Source organism: Spea bombifrons, chromosome 3 (genome assembly GCF_027358695.1).
Source record: "Spea bombifrons isolate aSpeBom1 chromosome 3, aSpeBom1.2.pri, whole genome shotgun sequence".
Classification (NCBI taxonomy): Eukaryota; Metazoa; Chordata; class Amphibia; order Anura; family Pelobatidae; genus Spea; species Spea bombifrons.
Genome location: NC_071089.1, coordinates 68,766,033 through 68,782,479, shown reverse-complemented (window position 1 = coordinate 68,782,479; position 16,447 = coordinate 68,766,033).

Here is a 16,447-nt window from a genome sequence, read left to right as displayed (position 1 = left end):
GTATGTACACATGAATAATGACCAATTTAAAAAGTCTACTAGTACAAGCATCACACATATATCAGGATAGCATAGAAAGTAACCCTAGACAGAAGCTTGTTTATTAAATACTGTTATTTCTAGCAAACCAATCAGAGAATATTAACCGAGTGAGTAAGACGTTTTTTGTAGGTGGTAAGCATACCTGGGAACTTGGAGACCTCAGGTGAAGCATCACATCTGCAGGTATCTGGGTCACCATGAAGAAACTCCAGGTTGTATGAGCGGTGTTGCTGCACCCCCGCCTTCTCACTTTGCTTTCAAACATGGTCAGTTTTCCTGCATGTGGGGGTTGCCCAGTGATGTCAGTGGGCTGCCTACCCACATCCCGAAAAGGGAGGGCTCCCGGTAACTGGAGCCTGGATGTTCCCAGGTATGGTGGTTAGTTTATAGGTTTTCTATGTATTTTTTTTCTAACATTAATATTGACTATAAGGATGTTAAGCATCCAAAAAACAGTCTATAAGTCGCCAATGTATTTAGTCTAGACAAAAGAACACAAACACAGCCGCAGGAAGAGTAAAGCATATGGTCCCTATACAAGTGTAATATGAATTGAAACTTCTGCCAATGAAGTCTTTCACACAAGCCAAAATTAAATTGATCTGCAATTGTCCTGCAATAAAGAGCCTCTCCAATCTTCTGGCATATTCCTAAAACTTTGTAAAGTATTGTAATGTGCATCCATTAAGCCTACAAAAAATAATTACCTTTAGAAAAAATCACCAATTCCATGGTCCTATGCTTCACAACACTGACTTGCTACTTGAAGTATTCAATCGATGGCATGAAAGTGCTCACATAGTGTTTAGTTAGACCAGGCCCGGACTGGGACAAAAAATAGGCCCGGGCATTTAAGCCTGAGCAGCCCATTTTTATTTATTTATTTATTTATTATTAAAGCACACCCTCTATGTACCCTCTTTGCATTTACTCTCTCATTCACACAAATCATTAACACATTCATTAATGCAGTCTCACAAATCATTCACACAATTCATCCACACATTCATTCATTCTCATATGCATTCACACTACCCCCTCTCCCCATCTTATCTGCCCCTTCTCACTATGTTCCTCCTTTTTACTATGTACCCCCTCTCACTATCTATCCCCTCTCCCCATTTCTCACTATCTAACCCCCCTCTGCCCCTTCTCACTGCACCCCTCTCCCTCACCCTACTTACCTTGTTGCCGGAGCAAGCAGCAACTGCGACCGGGCCCGCGGCAGGGCCGGATTGACTTAGGGGCTGATGGAGCTGCAGCTCCAGGCCCCTACCTTAAAATAGGCCCAGTCAGGACCGGACTGACTCTGCAGGATTCTGCAGGATTTTCTGTATGAAAATTTAAAGGCACCCACCCAACTATTATATACATTAAAGTGCATATAATGGCTGGGGTGTCCCATTCAAGTGTTACCTGTTTACAAGGTAACTTCAATCATTCACTGTACGCTGATTTTTCAGAGAACACAATGTTTTTATGAGATAAAGACATATGAAAGGGGACATTTATAAATGCTAACAGTCCTAAGCATACATAAATGTTTTATTTTATAGGTATATCATTCAACTTTCAATTTAATTTTGGGAACCATTGGCACAAAATGCACCTTTCACAATAATGGTTTTCTGACACAATTTGTTTTGGCGATATGAGACCCAGATCTCTATCACTGCCCTTTAAGATCCCTATATACGAATTTCCACCAGTTTCTCCACAGCTCTTCTGACAGATGCATTTACTGTGAAATTGATAGCACAAATAAATACTTCTTCTTGCACTTTAAACTATTGTACGACCCCTTTTCTTTCTCTCTGTTTTCCATCTACTAACTTGATTGGAAGGTCTGTAGGGCATGGACACTGCTTCCAATTTCTGTGTTTATGTCTGATTTACTTATACACTCCATATTTCTATTGCAATTTCATGGTGTTGTGCTCACTTTATAAATACATATATATCATTTGTTTCGAACCCTATTGCCACGTGCAAAGAATAGTTGTCTGCATACAATAGTTATAATTGTTTGCCTGCACAACATATTGAAGAAAGACTGTAAAAAAATGTTACATGTCAAATTAAGTCATTTCTCTTTTTTAACTGAATTTGTCAGCTGTTGTTTGGCTTACACAGTAATTAACACCACATTGAGTGCAGATAAACCATGGAACACTTACAGGCACTAGCAAATGTCAAGTAACCTATATATATTAAAATAGGGATGACATGTTAACAAGAGTTTTAGTAAATACGCAATTTGTATTAATGCAAGAGCATATTTTACAATGTTAAAGTATGCAATGTTTCATTGTTGTTAGTATGATTGTATTAAGATGATTTGTACAAAGTAGAAGGGCAAATTATATCCTTAACTAAGGGACATTAAAACAAATTGTAGTAGTTAAAAGAATTTTCTAGTGCCAATACAAAACTCTTGTGAACCATATTCTGCATGATCAAAATCTAGAATGTCATGGATCATTTCTAACAGTGTCATTGTACATGAATATCATTTTAACTTATATATAAAAACACAATGTGTTAAGGCCTCACAATAATAATTCAATATAATTGGTTACGGATCATTGTTGCTGTACATACAACCAAAAGAGCTCAAATCCTGCTACTTGAGTCAACACTACTTAATTATATAAGCAATAGATCAGTGCATAATTGGGTATTGAGAGGTAGCAGAGAGAATACATTAGTTAGTATTTGAGGGACATTAAAGAGACATTTGTAAAATGCAAAATTTGTCATACTTGCACAAAATATAATCTACAGATAAGACTACATATAATACAAGATTTTAGATTATGTGCTATAATTCTAAAAATGATTACATTTGATTTATATGAATTCACACTGGGGTACACTTTACAAACTACTTTCTCAATAAGAAAAATAGAGATTAGTATGTTGCATGTATAATATTTATCTATGATACATGAATGTGATGCCCATATACTCAAACACGAGATATAACTAAAAATAGGTGCCCTATATAGTCATGCCTAAGGGAAACGAATGCATGCTCAGGGTGACTTTTTGGGGTTGTAAGAAAGTACAAATCTCATTCTGGCAAATGAATACAAGAATAAATGTTTTAATAAATTATTTAAAAAAAAATAAAGAAAAGCTATGTTTTTTTAAAATTTTTGCATCATGTCATTTCCTGGATCCAAAAAATAAAATAAAATAAAATGTTGGAAACAGAGAAAAGTCTACTAGCATTCAAAGTACACTAAATGGCCAAAGTGCACACCTGACCATCACACCTAGATGAGATTTTGGGGCGTGTCTGTGGGAATTTGTGCCCCATCTGTGAGGTCAGGCACGATGTTGGACTGAGTTGCATTTCATCCCAAAGGTGTTCAATGTAGATTCTACGTCAGGGGTTTGTGCTGGCCATTCAAGATGTCTTTATGGGCTTGCTTTCTACACAGGGGTACAGTCATGCTAGAACAGGAAGGGGCCTTCCCCAAACTGGTGCCACAAAGTTGGAAGCATACAATTCTCTAAAATGTCTTTGTATGTTGTAGCATTATCATTGCCCTTCACTGGAACTAAGCGACCTAGCACAAACCCTGAAAATCAGTCCTAGACCATTATTCCTACTCCATCAATTTTAAAGTAAAAACTATGCATTGCAGTAGGTGGTGTTTTTTGGCATCCACCAAACCCAGATTCGTCCAGAGGCTTCCAGAGAACACATTTCCACTGCTTCGTAGTCCAGTGTGCTTTACGCCACTTCAGGCACCGCTTGGCATTGCAACTCTGTAGTAAGGAATGCTACAGAGGACAGGCGATTTCTACGCAGCCCCTCACCCCCGAGTGTGCAAGGTCTACTGCTTTGTGGCTGAACTGTGGTTGCTGGTAGATGCTTACAGTGGGCCATGTGGCAGTGACACATTTAAAGTCACTGTGCTCTTCAGTATGACTGATTCTACTGCCAATATTTACCTATGAAGATGTCATGTCTACGTGCTTGACTTTATACACCTGTAAACTCAATAATTAGCTGGGGTATCCACATACTTTTAGTCATATAATGTAAATTCAAAGGTTGGTATTGTTTAACCATTTCAGTTCCCTGACTTCATCAAACCCATAGTAACTTTCTAACGCTTATGTTTTCTTCTTGCCAACTCCACCACCAGACTTTTATCTTACCTGGGCAAAGTAGGCCCTTGTTGAAGTATGATAAAAATGATTGGAGGATCTCTAAGGTATTTAAAGATACAGAAAATAATTAGTGGTGATTTGTTGATAGCACATAGCTGTGAGCAACAATTCTTAATCTAATGACACCCTCCCTGCCGGCTGATCACAACTACCGCCATCAGGAATGCAGTGCTGTAGAAATACAATTGTTTTACTCTTAGAACCTGAAACAATCTATAAAATTCACAGATCCTCAATGATGAACAAAGGTCATTATTTATTTTTGAATTTCATAAATGCACTACCTACTGTACATCCATTACATTTTCCATTGAGAATATCTTCTGGGGGGGGGGAAAGAAACATTGAGATACATTTCAAGGTTAACATATATATCTTTGTTATGTTAGTTATGCACAGCGTAAGTTATAATACTAAACATAAAAATAAAAATCCAACTAGTTTCTATTTGGTAAAATCATTGCAAATATTCCACTTCTTACTATTCAGAATCTCTTAAGGAAAGGTAATTGTTGGTACTCGATTGTGATAATCACAAGATTAATGTCTGTTTTTTTTTCTTAGGCAATTTAGCCGTGCTTTCAAAAAGTGAAAACTTCACTTCAGAAATGCTATTTGGTAGTCTTTTCATGAAATCTTTACTTTTGCTGAATTTCTGAGGAGATGTCTACTGGGAAAGTGATTTAACCGAAAGAGGAGAAAATGTGTGTTTCCTTCTACCTTGCCTTTGGAAACCCTACCTCACTGTCAAGGTGACAATCCAAAACGATAATCAAAAGCACTTTTTACAATCCATCTTGTAAGTGCCGCAGGCAAGTTTTCAATGAGACACTAACAAGTCCCAAAGAATAGGTAGTATTTAATATTTGATGCAATCAGAAATGTACACAATAGATGCAGAGCATATGTTGCACACATCGCACTCTTTGATACACTATACAGTTTTAGCAATAAAAAAACATTGCTGATCATTGTAACAAATCATATGAGAAAAAAATTCAGATTTGGGAATTAATCGCATTGACAGATATCTGAAACAATCTTCTATATATAATCTTTTATAAATGGGGCCTAACTAATATTAAATATAGTATTCAGTGTTTGCAAAAAAAGCACATACATGTATTACTTCTAAACAATGATTAATATTATTATTTTGACTACATTTACATTAATAATGTATTAATTTCTGAATTTTCAAATGGAGTCTTGTTACACCATCCCTCTTGGATACGCTGTCCACTCAGCACCAGAGGTGACTGGTGGTGAGTATATCACATGGCAATATGTATAATATGTATTATAATCTCCTTCAAGGAAAACCATGGGACAGGGAAAGGGGCAAATGTATAATCTGTAATCTTAAATTTTAATCAAGTTTCATACATACATTTCCACAAAAGAAAGACTAACTGCTATGTAGTTTATCTACCTATGTCATAAGTTATTCCCATTACATTTTATATTTTTGCCTAATTTAGATGGTTTAGTTAATGTCTGTGGTGTAAATTACAATACATAAATACATCTTTCAATAATGTTTTAAGAATAGAAGCCAAAAAATGGAACTATAAAACCTCCCCGTAAAATGTATACAAATTGATTTTGTTTTGATGTCTTGCCATTACAGGCATGGAGCAAGAGATATATGACCAAAGGATGTAAGATACTTTATTGCACCCACATCAGTACATATATCTAGACTGAAGACTTTGATGATATCCAATTTGTTATCTACAAAGGATTTGAAAGTGGGATACATCAAACATCTTTTTTTTTCTTTTTCCTCCAGGATGGGTCTAACCAAGGTGATCTGTTTGACCATTTACATGTGGTACAAACTTGGTAATTTTAGAACCCTCTTTATGTACAAACATATTGACATAAAATCTGTGTTTTAAAAATAGTTAAGTAATAGAAAATATTGTTTGAAGTAAAAAATACAAATTTTCAAGATCACACTGAAATTATTATCTAAATCACACAAATGTACTTATTGTTAAATAAGCTGTATGTGTGTATATATATATATATATATATATATATATATATATATATATATATATATATATATGATTTACACCTTATATGTTCAGATATATCATTTATAATATATATATATATATATATATATATATATATATATTGCGTTCATATATGACCTCTTAGTTCAACTTTTTATTTTTTTCACAAGAAGTTACATCCAATAATAAATCTAAACAATAAAATGACGAAGCTGTGTATTTGTTTCTATGGCTCATGTTAGCAGGAATATTTAGATAGGGGGTCTCCTACAGGTAGTTTTTGTCCTAAAGGTAGCTCTCTAGTTACTGTAAAATACTTCACAAATGGCACAGCCATTCCCATCCCATCTAAATAAAATGTTGGCGTATATACCTATTATAACATATCAGCCATCAGAAATTCAGAAACAACTGAAAACATAGATTAGTTTACATCATTTTGTTGAATTGCATTGTTATAAAGTTATCCTGAATTTCAAATAATGAACTTTGGTTTTCTTGTTTGACGAAATAAACCTTTCAATAGTTATGAGCAAAGAATTGCAGACCTATATGGAACTCAAAGAGTTAAATAAATACTGATGTCAGCTTCTCAAAGGAATCTTTGCCAACACTTAAACAGAAAAGGGTGTGACATCCTGGCATAACTGCCTTGTGCTAATTAATCATGCCAGTATTTAGGGCTATTGAAGCAGACAAATAAATGGAGAATAATTAGTGTATGTTTGTTCCAGGCTCATCTTTGCACACCAGGCGCTCTCTTCTAGCGAGAAGGGTTTGTTGAAAGTGAGCCATTAGCATGCATAGAGCCTTCCTTCTGTTCACCAAATTCTTCTGGGATTAAGAGAAAAGCCAAATTAGTAGACATGTGATTAAGAGTACAATGCCTTCCAGGACAGAAAGCCCTTTATTTTGGGTATCACCTTACAGTGAGTGAAATGCTATGTGCATATGTAAACTAAGTTCTATAAATCACAGTAAGTCATGTAACACAGTGATCAATGGGGATAAAGGAGCAAATGATGAAGAAAAGCAGTATCTTATAGTAACAAAAAGTAAATTGTGCTTAAACATGTTTATAATAGTATACAATTAAAACTACATTGATGCACTTACCAAAAAGCATTGTGAACCTGTAATTAGTCTAAAACATGCATCTATGCATCGGAAATGGGTAAAACTGGATGCTGCTATAGCGTCAAAGGTGTGTTGATACAATACTGATAATAAAGAATACATCTTTCCTTTAGATTAATATAACATTATATAGATGTTTCTATAGATGGAGATAATACATTGATATATGGAATAAAAGATTAAAGTAATATATCAATCATATTTTGTTTATACTCATATACAGCAAGCAATGTAATGTTTGTCAATTTTTTGTCTGGTTAACCGCCATGGTTAACGATATTGTCAGGTCTGCAAAGGTGTTTTAGTTTTAAGATGACTACATCTAGGCCTAGGGTTTGAGATTAAGAAGGGTGGCAGGCTGCCTGCAAATGTCGTCCATGATGGAGTAGAGCTCAGTGTTGCCCTGCTGAACATTTTGGGGTCTATTCACTAAAGAAGAAATACTTTCTTGACTATGTATTTTTTGTTCTAGCATCCTTCTTTGTAATAGACATCCTAAATCTCAATCTATTAAATGATTATATAACAGTCAAGAGTCATTAGCCTTTCCTCCGAGTCATACATCTTAAAATCTTTTAGTATTTCCTGATAATTTGTATATTGATCTTGTTTATCTAGTGTTAGTGTGAAGTGTATTAGTGTGAGCGTGTATTTGTGCAATACTATGAGTGCACATCCGTGCATCTATGTCCATGCTAATTTGAGTGTGGATTAGTGTGAGTGTATAAGTATGCTAGTTTGTATGTGTGCTAGTGTGTGTTAATGCGTGTATTAGTTTGTGTGTGCGTATATGTGTGTGCATTAGCATGAATGTGTGTTAGTGTGAGTGTACAGTATATGTGTACTGTATCTGTGTTTGCTTGTTGATACTCTACCATTAAGAAGTTGGACAGGACTACAGTAGAGGATTGTTAGCAAGTTTAACACAGTTGGGTCTATGCACTATGAAGCTGAGTGCTCAATCAAGTTAAGGATTAACTCTCAACTACATGCCCTCACAAACTAACACTAACTGCAGAGGAATGCAAATGCCTGTGACAAAGTCAATGTAAACTTGCATTTCATCTGTAACTCACAAACACCCCCCCTTGATATATTAACCCCTTAATGACAAAGCCCGTACATGTACGGGCTCAAAATGCATTGTTTTCAATGGGTTTAGGGACCGCCCATTGTCCTTAAGGGGTTAAAATAAGAAACAAATTATGGCCCCTCTATTAACAAAGTGGGAGCTTTGGAATCTTCCTTCCCCACACCATGCACAGTGAGATATGGGTAATGTGTCAAACATATTTACTCACCAGCATATTAAATACAAAAAAAGCACAAAACAAGTAATTTCAGTGTGTATAAACTGTTTGTACATCATGATTATAGTGTAAGCAAATCTGCAGAATGGTACTGCAAGTAATTAAATCCTCTGTACACGTTCCTTTAAGATGAAAGGGTTCACACACTCCAAGTATTAAATATTCTTAAGGGTAGCCCATCATTCACAAAGACTGCCAATCCTCTTAATTACCCTGGTGGAGCTATCGTAGAGCTCATTAAACTGTGCGGAAATTTTCAGTTGTTCAGAAGTGTATTGGTGCTTTTAGAATTTTCCATTTTCATGATTGTGTTGTTTATACAGTTTTGTTATTGTGTTTAACTGATTAACAACAGCACTCCCCCTTTTAAAATACAAATAAAAAAATTAACTAGGTGATGTGCCTAGACAAATCAATTATATATATATATATATATATATATATTTAACCCCTTTAGTATTTGGCACATGCATTATAGTACGTGGAAAACTGGCCCAAATATTGTATGTTCTGTTATTTTCCTTAAAGACCAACAATTTCTCCAAAGCAAGAGAACATTGTGGATTGTTTAGTGAGGAGGTCTCAAGCTGAGGTCAAAGTGACATTCTATTTACCACTAACATGTAACAACTTCTAGGTGGGCAAGTCAGTAATTTAGAATAAAAACACAGAGTGCCATTGCACTATTGAAGTCTGTGATGCACATTCAAGTCTATGGAGGATGCCATGTATCTTCCGAACACTGGGGGCTGCTGGTACACAGAAATATAAATACACATTCCCGAGCAACCAGTGGTAATTTTTAATCCACTGCCCTCCAGTGCAAAAGTTATTACTTTGATGATTCGTTTGTTAATGTTTTTATTTTTTGTTTCAAGATGTATTTCCTTTTTTTAAATTTAGATAGCCCCTTTCCTATGGCTGAAAATGAGGATATATGGCTTTTGATCATCTATGGATGGGCCATGAAAAGTAAGTGATGGGGGAGGGGGATTGGGGAGGGATCGTGGACCTCCAAAGGGGTTTAATTTAATTTTAACTTAATTTTTTCATTTTTTTTAAATCAATCATATTTTCTTTATACTAATATAAATAAAGCAATGTAATGTTTGTCAATTTTTGTCTTGTTAACCACCATGGTCAATGATATTTTTATGCCTACAAAGGTGTTTTTGTTTTCAGATGACTTCACCTGAGCCTGTGTTTCAGGCACAAATGTTCCTAAAACATGTATAACAGCAACAGGCATTTATATATTGTGCTTTTCTCTCAGTGGGACTCAATCACATTACAGGGGTAACTATATATATATATATATATTAACTTAAAGTAGTTACATAATTGGACATTAATGTCCAGTGTGTAGAAGCAGTATGGCAGAATGCATTGGAGCCTGATTGTGTGGGCACTCTGGGCATTGAAAGAAGAGAAAGATATGTAGATCGAAGGGGGCAAGTTGGGATGTAGGGTGATTATAGCTCTCTCAGGTAACAGGGGCTCTGGTTCTTTAAGGCTTTACATTTTTATCATGAGTCTTCTCAGTGGGTAGCTGAACAAAATCCATATTCAAAGTTCAGGAAAAACAACATTTGAAATACTATGGGGTGTCTAGTTTTCAAAACTCAATGGTTTGATGGAGTAAATTGAATTGGCTGAGTTTAAAGATATCCCAAATAGGACAGACTGACCAGATATCAAAATCCCAAAAGAAAGGACCTCACAAATGTGGCCTTTTATCCCCCAATTAACATGATAAACCTATGGATTGGATCTTGCTATACTCAGGAGATGTTGCTTAACACATAGTGTCATGCTTGGCAGTAACACATAACAGGAGCAGTAAATTTGTACCCAAAATACAATGTGTCTAACAAAAAACACACCAAAAATTACTACCACAAACTTTGGTAAAGGCTTGTGTTAGAATTCGTGTGTGGAACAAGTAAAAATACTAGCATTTGAAATACGCTAGGGTATCTTGTTTTCAAAAATATATGGAGGTAAACTGAATTGGCGGACATGGACGTATAATGACCAGATGTCATAATTCCAAATTGAAAAATGTGCACACCTCCCAAATGTGACTTTTTAGCACCCAAGAAACCCGACAAACCTATGCATGGGTGGTATCACTTATTACATATATCAGGATTTGTAGCATTTGGTGCCTAGATTTCAAAAATATATGGTTTGATGGTGTAAATTGAATTGGCCAGCTTCAAAGATGTCACAAATAGTAAATAATTGAATAACTGAATTGTGCATGTGCCAAATGTGGCCTTTTGGCCCACAAACAACCCGTCAATTCCATATTTCTTGTGGGGAATATTGCAACTTCTAAACATAGCAGAACTTGTCATTAGAACTTTCAAGAAACTGAAATCATATCTTGAGCACAATTCTCTGTCTTGTATGTTTCAACATGCCTTATCCTTAGACATCACATTGTATACCTGTGTCTTGCATCCTAGCCCCATTTGCGTGTAGCATTCGTATTTCAGTGTGCATGGGTCACTGCTGCCCTCTATTTCATGTGCACCTCCCCGATGGCTGAGCAGTTCTTATCAACGGACCTACACAACACTGCATCGCATCCCTTACAAAAGCTATGTGCACTTACTAAAAGGTACACTGGATAGAACTATAAATGTGTGCCAAGTGTAAACATCAGTGCTTGGTTATTCCAGAGCTCACACTGTAGTGTCCCTATGCCCACCTCTCCCGTATCTTGCATGCATTCAATTTCTTCTTGCTTCCTGATTTTACCTTTCTGCCTCCTGTCTTGACCTTTGCCTAATTAATTATTATTGAATCTTGCTGCCTGTGTTGACTATTAGACCATTCCAACTCTGCCTGAACTTTATATTGGAATCGGTGCATCTAGCTTACTTTTCTGCCTGGGTTGTTCTGTTTTCCTTTGACCCTGCTAGGTCAGAGATGTTATGCAAGGTATGTGTCTTCCAGGATTGGTGCTCAGGTAGAAACCCACAAGTAACGTCACACACTGGAATTTTGCTATTGTAGTACTGCACTTAAAAATATCACGTAGCAGTTTATTTGCTGAGATTATTGATTCATCTAATGCCAAACCTCTCGTGACAAAATTTACTAAATCTTCATGTTATCCCTGATGGCTGGAGGATTCAAATAGCTTTTGGATTTAAGAGCCCAGTCTCATTACTGCACAATAAATGATGGTAACACCAGTTTACCAGTAAATAAAGCTAAAGACTGCATGTTTTCCTTTGTTTTAAGTGGATTATTTGCTACACTGCAGCTCAGGTGGTTGAATGCAGCACCAGGAAGTACTGCAAGGAGATGTGTGGTGAGATATCCCTTTACACTTTGACATGGTAATCTCATAGGTGAAAATGCATTCTTCATGTCATATGCCTATAAAATAGACCTAGTTTTTGAAAACATGGAGCCAGATTATCCCATAATAGGATAGGTTAGGTGGATGGATAGAAAAATATTTCCAAAACAACCTTGTTCTTCATAGGGACAACCTGATGTAAGTTGCTATTGATGGCCATTGCTTCATTTCCCTGCCAATTTAATATGCATCAAACCTTATTGTGCATATGGCATCAATGATGAAGCAAAAAATGAAAGTATACACAACACAGACTGACAGATCCTAATAGTTTTTCTGGATATTGAATTTTTTTAAATAAACAGCCTTAAACAGAAGGACTTAGACATATAGATATATATGATATGATATTATTTACAACAACAAGATCATTTAAATGTTTAAACTTGCTGCGAAAATAAAATACTAACAATCTGGGTTTCTACAGGCTGTTTAATATTGCAAACCATTGTACAAAGCTCTAATCGTCAATGGGTTAAATATTTTTCATATTTTGTTATGGAAAGAGCATTGTTATGTCAGTCACGAACGGAAAGAAGGACCGATGAGTGTTTCTTCATGTTTTTTTTTTTTTATTCTTCTTACGAGGGAACAGTTTATATGCCGTTCAGTGAACCAAATCAAGAATGTGATTCAAGCTGTCTTAGCAGCTTAATGGCAGAAGGAAGAATAAACTATAAAAACTAGCCTCCTACAGCTCTTAGTTCCAGCTTCCCACACTTTAACATCCTCTGTCACCCATGGCTCAGTTACTGACCCATGCTAACTTAAACTAAAGGATGATAAGTTTGGTGCCTTTGCCCTTGTCCTGTGGGGCTGCCTATTATCCTATCAGGCATCACGGCTATTCCAGTGGGATATTTGTCAACCACTGAAGGCCCTTAGAACAAATGAAATGGGCAGAGAATTGCAAAAAAATGTCATTCTCTATAGGAAATAAATGAAGTCTTTTGTTACCTGGTAATAAATCGACGCTATCCGCCTATAACAATGATTTTTTTAATGTTATTTGACAGAGTTAGTATTTCCAATTTATTACAGGAGCAGCTAGAGAAACGTTTTCACTGTCCTTTTAAAATAATAACGTTGTTCGTTTACAGTTAGTCAATTCTATAGCACCTTGATTGAAACAAAAGCGTGAATTATAGGTCATAACTAATATGTGACAGGGTTGGTAATTGACAAAAATGAAAGGGGAATATGTGATATCCAGTGTGGATGTCTTTAGTGCAATCGGAAAAAAGGAAGCTGTTTTCTCTTATTAAGCTCATTTAAGATGGAGTCACTTACCATGAGGTTTCCAATGTGTTAATTGCTTAATGTAATATTTCACTACATATGGAAATGATCAAAATCTTATAGGCAAAGGTTATTTATCATTTTATTTTGCAGGATTGTTTTGCATTGAAGTATTTGCGCGCAAAGGTATAAAATAAAGCTTTTATGTTTTGAGCATAAAATGGACAAATTATGCCAATCACATTCAACATTAGAGAGATTGTAGCATATGGAAACATTATCTAAGAACTTCATCAGCATTGAGAAGTGTCAAAATGGCAGCAATGTGTGACATCTGTTTTATGTGACTGTATTAAAAACTGTTACCAGCTTTCAAAGTAAATGAGGGGTATGCTATATGCTCAGTACTACATTTGCATAATTTGCCTAGTTCTGAATAAACTATATGTACATTTAACTGTAAATATCCATCTCTACAAAGTCCACCTGTCTTATTTTGGTGCAAGGCTTGAGAAGCAGACGTATTGCAATGTTAACAACTGTAATGACCCAAGATAAAAGCAAAACTCAATTGGTGGCGATTATTTTTCATTCAGAGTGTTTTTTTAAAAAAAACAAAGTCACTATTGTCTAACTTTTCAGTAATTTAGTATGAGCAGCGCCTTCCAATAGAGCGCCGGGATATTAAAGGCACACAGGAGTCTCTGGTGTCTCACAGGCCTCCGTTGTGTAGGTAGACTGGTTGGGGAGAACAGAGATCTCTTCTTTTAACTGACCTATTGAGTAGCATTGAGGGTGATCTGTCTCCCGGTTTTATGGTGGGCCTCGTCAAGCTAATGCCTCCTAAAATCTTTTAGCACAATTTACCTAACCAACTATTTTACACACTTAACACACGTGAGTTTTATAACAAATATTTTGGGAGACTTTCCTTTTATGTGGCTCACCATTTAATTTTTACCTGGGAGGCTACCTCATTGTTAGAGAACCTGGCTTGGCACCATACCAGATGCCTCCTAAGGCAGTATGCCACGCATAATAACGGTGTTCAGCTCACCAAGACCCATTACCAGCTACATAAATGACATTTATGAAGAAACGTGATTCCCATCCCTAGAGTCCTGTGTCAAGTATACTAAATGCTGTGAATCACTCCTGAGTCTCCTGGTCAAGTTTCTGTGCCTTTCCTTTTAGAAGGAGTTAGAGCAGTGTTGTCTTGACTATGTACCCTGTTGATATGCTTTACCAATTTAGCTATTTTGCATAAAGGAGACGCTGCCATATTATCCACTTTGCCTCCTATTTTATATAATGAGATTGGCACTGTTTGGAAAACAATGGTTTTTGGTATTAAGAAACAGGAAAAAAGTTCAATTATTTCCCTGCACAATACTTTTTGGAAATTTCTCATCCTTTTCTCTGTAGCATATTTTTACACAGGCTTTAATGCTTTAGCCCACCCACAGGTTGCAATCACACCTGCATTACACTTCTCCAAATGTTGTTTTATACTACTGCCTTAATAATTGGGCTACCAGGAAACCAATTATGACTGTATCTTCATCATTGATAGAGATATAGCTTCACCCACTCACTTTTTTCATGCTAGACTTGTGGTGTTTGGACTTATAATAAAGAAAAAGGAAGGAGAAAAATCAGAACAAAATATTAAAAGATGTTCAATACTAATCCCATATATCCCCACTTTAGTTCCTTCCATAATCAAGAGGAATTATTTCTTAGTTGTTCTCTTTGCCAAATCTCTCAGATGTGTTGACTCATTGTTGGCTCCCTTGGTGTCTGTGAACACTTTTTGTCTCAATAAACAAGTTTACACCCACACACTTACATTCATTAGGTTCTCATAAATGATTAAGACCATGTTGCAATCCTCAGTATAGACACTACTTAGTGGTCTGCAACTTCATAGACCAAGATTATTTACCCATTGTATGGACTCCCTGGCTGATGGTTGTGGTTGCCCTTCCTTGATATGTTATATGTTTGATCTGTAACGTATTTTGTGTTATTCCACTTTTGAAATAACTGAAGGGACCTGATCACCGCTTTACGTTTATATCGATTTTATCTGTTAATATTTAGGTGTACTTTGTATGTATGTTATATATTTGGCGAGCTTTTCACTGGTTCATTTTCAGATTTTGGGGGGTCGTCTTATAATCGAGCAAATATGGTACAAGTGATGGAATTTAAACATGCATGGGATTGATGTAAAGCTGTGGGGTCAGAGCAAGGACTGATAGGGGTTTGAATGCCTTACCATTTAGAAAACTGGGCCAACTTGATGGGCTGAATGGTTCATATCTTCTGTCACATTCTATGGCTTAGGCTTTAATCATTACTTGGAATGTTGCTTCAAATGCTACATCTTAATTAATTACACATTTTATTTTAACAAATGCTGCCATTTTTTTTTTTCATTTTCCCTTACAGAGAAATATTACATGCCGTTTTGCCAGCGTATATAATTGTATGGCTTGTCATTATCATTAAAGTACATATAGCTTGTAACGTAAATCACAGAGTCGTTTGTAATGTGTTATCAGAGCAGTCGACCGTTAGATACATATTTTGCATTTGGTCTGAAAAAAGAGCACAACGTGTCTGTCGCTTAAATGTTCCTTTTGTATCCGTCTCTGCTTAAAGCATTAAAAAGCACATTAAAACTGGGATTTTTTTTTTCTGGTTTGCAAAAAAAAAGGGAACAAAAAGATAATAGTAAAAAGCATTCATCTGAAAATCATTGTGAAACTGGGAAAGAGGAGGTTTCTTAAGTGAGTGCTGATTTTTTTTCAGGCTATGACCCAATGTTTGACTGGGCACTTACGGCAGCATGCCTCATCAGCCACTGTCATAAGCACCCCAGGGGATGCCTCCAGCTGGGAACCAGTGCCATATTCAGAATTCACAGCTACCAGCGATTCACCGCCTCCCACCTACTCGCTGCCGAAACCCTGCAGAGAAATCAGCATGCAACCCAAGAAATCTTCCTTTTCTCCGGAATAAAAATTAATATTACTTGTCATATTTCATGTCTGAGCTCTTTTCATGCTTTATCCTCTGGTAATGAGGGCTAAATTACCAATATTAGTAGATTTTCATGGCTAGCACAA